The sequence below is a fragment of the Diorhabda sublineata genome, unplaced genomic scaffold, assembly GCF_026230105.1.
Source record: "Diorhabda sublineata isolate icDioSubl1.1 unplaced genomic scaffold, icDioSubl1.1 Dsub_13, whole genome shotgun sequence".
Lineage (NCBI taxonomy): Eukaryota > Metazoa > Arthropoda > Insecta > Coleoptera > Chrysomelidae > Diorhabda > Diorhabda sublineata.
The window spans coordinates 772,501-780,000 of NW_026614056.1; the positions used below are offsets into that span (position 1 = coordinate 772,501).

Genomic DNA, 7,500 nt, shown 5'->3' on the forward strand with positions numbered 1-7,500 from the left:
CTAAACACGGTTTTATAGACACTAGCGCCACCTGCCGGCAAGAAGACAAACTAAACACGGTTTTATAGACACTAGCGCCCTCTGCCGGCCTGAAGCCACGCTTAACACGGTTTTATACACACTAGCGCCACCTGCCGGCCAGAAGACAAACTAAACACGGTTTTATAGACACTAGCGCCCTCTGCCAGCCAGACGCCAAACTTGACACGAATTTACAGACACTAGCGCCCTCTGCCGGCCAGAAGACAAACTAAACACGGTTTTATAGACACTAGCGCCCTCTGCCGGCCAGGCGCCAAACTTGCACGAATTCACAGACACTAGCGCCACCTGCCGGCCAGAAGCCACACTTAACACGGTTTTATAGACACTAGCGCCCTCTGCCGGCCAGAAGACAAACTAAACACGGTTTTATAGACACTAGCGCCCTCTGCCGGCCAGGCGCCAAACTTGACACGAATTTACAGACACTAGCGCCACCTGCCGGCCAGAAGCCACACTTAACACGGTTTTATAGACACTAGCGCCCTCTGCCGGCCAGGCGCCAAACTTGCACGAATTCACAGACACTAGCGCCACCTGCCGGCCAGAAGCCACACTTAACACGGTTTTATAGACACTAGCGCCCTCTGCCGGCCAGAAGACAAACTAAACACGGTTTTATAGACACTAGCGCCACCTGCCGGCCAGAAGCCACACTTAACACGGTTTTATAGACACTAGCGCCCTCTGCCGGCCAGGCGCCAAACTTGACACGGTTTTTTTTTTTCGATGTTATTACTATTTCATACAACTTTTATATGTTACACCTCGACAAGTTCTTATATCCTACCGGCCAGAAGAAAAACTAAACACGGTTTTATAGACACTAGCGCCACCTGCCGGCAAGAAGACAAACTAAACACGGTTTTATAGACACTAGCGCCCTCTGCCGGCCTGAAGCCACGCTTAACACGGTTTTATACACACTAGCGCCACCTGCCGGCCAGAAGACAAACTAAACACGGTTTTATAGACACTAGCGCCCTCTGCCAGCCAGACGCCAAACTTGACACGAATTTACAGACACTAGCGCCCTCTGCCGGCCAGAAGACAAACTAAACACGGTTTTATAGACACTAGCGCCCTCTGCCGGCCAGACGCCAAACTTGACACGAATTTACAGACACTAGCGCCACCTGCCGGCCAGAAGCCACACTTAACACGGTTTTATAGACACTAGCGCCCTCTGCCGGCCAGGCGCCAAACTTGCACGAATTCACAGACACTAGCGCCACCTGCCGGCCAGAAGCCACACTTAACACGGTTTTATAGACACTAGTGCCCTCTACCGGCCAGACGCCAAACTTGACACGAATTTACAGACACTAGCGCCACCTGCCGGCCAGAAGCCACACTTAACACGGTTTTATAGACACTAGCGCCCTCTGCCGGCCAGGCGCGAAACTTGCACGAATTCACAGACACTAGCGCCACCTGCCGGCCAGAAGCCACACTTAACACGAATTTACAGACACTAGCGCCACCTGCCGGCCAGAAGACAAACTAAACACGGTTTTATAGACACTAGCGCCCTCTGCCGGCCAGGCGCCAAACTTGACACGAATTTACAGACACTAGCGCCCTCTGCCGGCCAGAAGCCACACTTAACACGGTTTTATAGACACTAGTGCCCTCTACCGGCCAGACGCCAAACTTGACACGAATTTACAGACACTAGCGCCACCTGCCGGCCAGAAGCCACACTTAACACGGTTTTATAGACACTAGCGCCCTCTGCCGGCCAGGCGCCAAACTTGACACGAATTTACAGACACTAGCGCCCTCTGCCGGCCAGAAGCCACACTTAACACGGTTTTATAGACACTAGTGCCCTCTACCGGCCAGACGCCAAACTTGACACGAATTTACAGACACTAGCGCCACCTGCCGGCCAGAAGCCACACTTAACACGGTTTTATAGACACTAGCGCCCTCTGCCGGCCAGGCGCCAAACTTGACACGGTTTTTTTTTTTCGATGTTATTACTATTTCATACAACTTTTATATGTTACACCTCGACAAGTTCTTATATCCTACCGGCCAGAAGAAAAACTAAACACGGTTTTATAGACACTAGCGCCACCTGCCGGCAAGAAGAAAATTATAAGATATAAGAAAAATATATTATAATATATAAAGCGTGGCGCCGAAAATTATATATTTTCAATAATAAGCGCAGCAAACACCACGCAAACGAAAAAGTAAATAACAATGTGTTTATTATATACGAGAATATAGATGAATATAAAATATTATGTGTATAAATATAAAATATATGTAATATGAAAAAACGTCATCATAATTCTCATCCTCACATTATGTGGTGGATATTGTTATTAAAACTTTTTCGATAATAGTTTTATTATATATAAAATACACAAATAGTAGTTCCCTGGTTGATCCTGCCAGTAGTCATATGCTTGTCTCAAAGATTAAGCCATGCATGTCTCAGTACAAGCCAAATTAAGGTGAAACCGCGAAAGGCTCATTAAATCAGTTATGGTTCCTTAGATCGTACCCACATTTACTTGGATAACTGTGGTAATTCTAGAGCTAATACATGCAAACAGAGTTCCGACCGGAGACGGAAGGAGCGCTTTTATTAGATCAAAACCAATCGGTGGCGGGCTTGCTCGTCATCGTACAATTTGGTGACTCTGAATAACTTTTCGCTGATCGCACGGTCTCGCACCGGCGACGCATCTTTCAAATGTCTGCCTTATCAACTGTCGATGGTAGGTTCTGCGCCTACCATGGTTGTAACGGGTAACGGGGAATCAGGGTTCGATTCCGGAGAGGGAGCCTGAGAAACGGCTACCACATCCAAGGAAGGCAGCAGGCGCGCAAATTACCCACTCCCGGCACGGGGAGGTAGTGACGAAAAATAACGATACGGGACTCATCCGAGGCCCCGTAATCGGAATGAGTACACTCTAAACCCTTTAACGAGGATCAATTGGAGGGCAAGTCTGGTGCCAGCAGCCGCGGTAATTCCAGCTCCAATAGCGTATATTAAAGTTGTTGCGGTTAAAAAGCTCGTAGTCGAATCTGTGTCCCACGCCGCTGGTTCATCGTACGCGGTGTCAACTGGCGTGTCGTGGGACGTCCTGCCGGTGGGCTTAGCTCGCAAGGGCGGCCCAACTCAATCCCGCCGCGGTGCTCTTGACTGAGTGTCGAGGTGGGCCGGCACGTTTACTTTGAACAAATTAGAGTGCTTAAAGCAGGCCAAAATTTTGCCTGAATACTGTGTGCATGGAATAATGGAATAGGACCTCGGTTCTATTTTGTTGGTTTTCGGAACCCCGAGGTAATGATTAATAGGAACGGATGGGGGCATTCGTATTGCGACGTTAGAGGTGAAATTCTTGGATCGTCGCAAGACGGACAGAAGCGAAAGCATTTGCCAAAAACGCTTTCATTGATCAAGAACGAAAGTTAGAGGTTCGAAGGCGATCAGATACCGCCCTAGTTCTAACCATAAACGATGCCAGCTAGCGATCCGCCGACGTTCCTCCGATGACTCGGCGGGCAGCTTCCGGGAAACCAAAGCTTTTGGGTTCCGGGGGAAGTATGGTTGCAAAGCTGAAACTTAAAGGAATTGACGGAAGGGCACCACCAGGAGTGGAGCCTGCGGCTTAATTTGACTCAACACGGGAAACCTCACCAGGCCCGGACACCGGAAGGATTGACAGATTGAGAGCTCTTTCTTGATTCGGTGGGTGGTGGTGCATGGCCGTTCTTAGTTGGTGGAGCGATTTGTCTGGTTAATTCCGATAACGAACGAGACTCTAGCCTGCTAACTAGGCGTATTTCGACATCCCAAAGGCCCGTCGGTATTGAGTTTCGGCTCTTGCCGTTCGCGGTTTTTACTGTCGGCGTACAAATAATTCTTCTTAGAGGGACAGGCGGCTTCTAGCCGCACGAGATTGAGCAATAACAGGTCTGTGATGCCCTTAGATGTTCTGGGCCGCACGCGCGCTACACTGAAGGAATCAGCGTGTCCTCCCTGGCCGAGCGGCCCGGGTAACCCGCTGAACCTCCTTCGTGCTAGGGATTGGGGCTTGCAATTGTTCCCCATGAACGAGGAATTCCCAGTAAGCGCGAGTCATAAGCTCGCGTTGATTACGTCCCTGCCCTTTGTACACACCGCCCGTCGCTACTACCGATTGAATGATTTAGTGAGGTCTTCGGACTGAGCGCGGTGGCGTTTCGGCGTCGCCGATGCTTCGGAAAGATGACCAAACTTGATCATTTAGAGGAAGTAAAAGTCGTAACAAGGTTTCCGTAGGTGAACCTGCGGAAGGATCATTACAGAGTATTTGTTCGTTTTTAAACAAAAAATAAAAAAAACGAAATCAAGTCTGTATTATTATATTATATATAATTGTGAAAGAAATTTTTCTTTTCTACAAAATAATCGAACTCTTCAAAAGAAAATTTATATATGATATAAATATATGATGTATATATATTGAAATTTTTTTTTTTTTTTTTTATAAAATTCGAACAAGTTTCGAATAATATTTAAAAAAAAAAAAGATAAATATATTTCATACGTCTATAAAATATATATCTACATATATAAATTTACAGTAAAAATAACGAAAAATTTTTATCATAGATTAGTAGAAGGAGTCGACGACGACGACGACGACGAACGACGATGACGACACAATAGTAGTAACAATATATTTTTATTATTATATATATATATATTAACGATTGACAGAACGATCATTAACAAAATTTCTTGTTAACTAAAAACGTTCTAATATAAAGAATCGTTATTATAATAAACGAAAAATATATAGATTATTGAAACGTCGTCTGTTGTTGTTGTTGTTGTTGTTGTCGTCGTGTGTGTCTGTCTTCTGTATTTTTATGGAGAAATTTTATTTCGTTTTTTTATTATTACATAAGTTTTTTATCGATCGAAGGTAATACAAAAAAATTTCGACAATATTATATGTGATGATGATTATGTGAGATGATAAGACATTTTCTTCATCCGGGTACCTAAACGAAACTTTTAAGCACGTGTCGATTCTTTCGATATGTATAAAAATTCGTTTTAGAAATAATATTTCACGTATTATTTCGAAGGTGTTCGAAGATTTACGCCCGACCGTGTCGAAATTTGTATAAAACTTTCAAGATTAAAAAACTTGTAATAATTAAGAGGAATATATCGTGCGAGATATCTGTCTATGCGCGCCTCGTTTGTAATAAAACATGTGCAGCGGTTAAAATTTATCGGATATTTTTAAGTACGATATTATAATTTCTCTAAAATTTATATATAATTACCATTTAATAAATAATATATATATATATATATATATATATATATTATATAAATGTCGTTAGATAATTCTATACGCGTATAAAATATTATAATATTATTATTAATTTAATAATCAAATATTAAAAATACGACGAATAGAATATGAGAAAACGACATAATAAAATGATTACCCTGAACGGTGAATCACTTGGCTCGTGGGTCGATGAAGAACGCAGCTAATTGCGCGTCAACTTGTGAACTGCAGGACACATGAACATCGACATTTCGAACGCACATTGCGGTCCTCGGATACTCGTTCCCGGACCACTCCTGACTGAGGGTCGTATCAATTTAAAAGACTGCTTAGAATTTAAAATTTTTCAATTTATTATAGAAAAATAAATGACTAAGCGTGTTGGATGTGTGAGACACAATAACGCACACTAAAAGAAAACACACGCACATACTATAAACTTGTGCGTATTTTTTTTTTGTGCGGCATCCTAAAATGCGAAAAGCAGCGTAAATTTTTTATAGAAAAAATTTGCGCAATTTTTGAACACAACGACGCTATTACTACCATAAATTGATCGTGTGTATTTTTATATGAAATACATAAAATTTGTTTGGTAGAGTTATATTTACGTATATATAGTCGATAAATAAGTGTATATATTATATATATTTAAAATGATAACGCGGTCGTCGTGTCCGAGAGAAATAATAAAGTTTCGAAGACTGGACGTCTGACCAGTGTTTTTTTTTATATCATTTATACTGTATCGACAAAATATATGAATTTATATATATATATATATATATATATATATATATATATGTATAACTTGCTCTGCCGCCTCTATAAATAAAAACAAATAATGTTATATTTCATATAATGTGATTAAACACACGTTTTTTTTTTGTGATATTTTAGCGAATTGTATTTAAATATTATAGATATATTATAATATATCGACCTCAGAGCAGGTGAGATTACCCGCTGAATTTAAGCATATTACTAAGCGGAGGAAAAGAAACTAACTAGGATTCCCTTAGTAGCTGCGAGCGAACAGGGAAAAGCCCAGCACCGAATCCCGTGGTCGATATCGGCCACCGGGAAATGTGGTGTTAGGGAGGATCCGTTTATCACGAGATCGTGCGGCGCGTCCAAGTCCTTCTTGAACGGGGCCACAGCCCATAGAGGGTGCCAGGCCCGTAGCGACCGTTGCCGATTGCGTGAGGATCTCTCCTGAGAGTCGGGTTGCTTGAGAGTGCAGCCCTAAGTGGGTGGTAAACTCCATCTAAGGCTAAATATGACCACGAGACCGATAGCGAACAAGTACCGTGAGGGAAAGTTGAAAAGCACTTTGAAGAGAGAGTTCAAGAGTACGTGAAACCGTTCAGGGGTAAACCTGAGAAACCCGAAAGGTCGAAAGAGGAAATTCATTCGCGTTTCGATAATTGAAGTTGAACGTTTGTATGACGGATATTGTTGTTGTTTCGGCAACACAATAAATCGCGTTTTACGTTTTTCTAATCGATATCGAACGCGTGCACTTTTCCTCTAGTAGGACGTCGTGATCCGTTGGGTGTCTGTTTAAGACTCGAGGTGGAGACCACTTGATTTTTTCATGCGGACCCTCGATATTCCGACAGACTCGCTCGACGGTACAAATATGGCGCGGGGCCGCTAAATTATAATTAGCGTTCGGCCCGTAGCAAGAGCGTTTCGTGTTTGACGGTAATCGGACATAATGCCGATTCTGTCCCGGAACGACTGTTGGTTACGGTGTTCTCGAACAGACCTCGTTTCGAAACGCCGATCAACGACGCTATCGATTTGGGTAATTTCAGGACCCGTCTTGAAACACGGACCAAGGAGTCTAGCATGTGCGCGAGTCATTGGGAAATAACTAAACCTAAAGGCGTAATGAAAGTAAAGGTTTACCTCGCGTAGACCAAGGGAGGATAAGCGATTTGCTTTTTTAATAAATTGGATCGCTTCGCACTCCCGGGGCGTCTCGTTCTCATTACGAGAAGAGGCGCACCAAGAGCGTACACGCTGGGACCCGAAAGATGGTGAACTATGCCTGGTCAGGACGAAGTCAGGGGAAACCCTGATGGAGGTCCGTAGCGATTCTGACGTGCAAATCGATCGTCGGAACTGGGTATAG

The 7,500-nt window shown here is 43.6% G+C and overlaps 3 non-coding genes across 3 annotated transcripts in view; all 3 read left to right on the forward strand.

The window, feature by feature from the left end:
* The first annotated feature begins 2,431 nt into the window (after positions 1-2,431).
* On the forward strand, positions 2,432-4,353 carry LOC130452051 (small subunit ribosomal RNA). Its single transcript, XR_008910831.1, has one exon. It is a non-coding gene; the product is annotated as a small subunit ribosomal RNA (ribosomal RNA).
* Positions 4,354-5,514: 1,161 nt separating this feature from the next.
* On the forward strand, positions 5,515-5,670 carry LOC130452040 (5.8S ribosomal RNA). The gene has a single exon (XR_008910820.1). It is a non-coding gene; the product is annotated as a 5.8S ribosomal RNA (ribosomal RNA).
* A 629-nt stretch (positions 5,671-6,299) lies between these two features.
* The window catches only part of LOC130452055 (large subunit ribosomal RNA), a 4,097-nt gene continuing 2,896 nt past the window's right edge, over positions 6,300-7,500 (forward strand). The window contains exon 1 of the ribosomal RNA XR_008910835.1: positions 6,300-7,500. This exon is cut by the window's right edge and continues 2,896 nt beyond it. This is a non-coding gene — a ribosomal RNA (large subunit ribosomal RNA).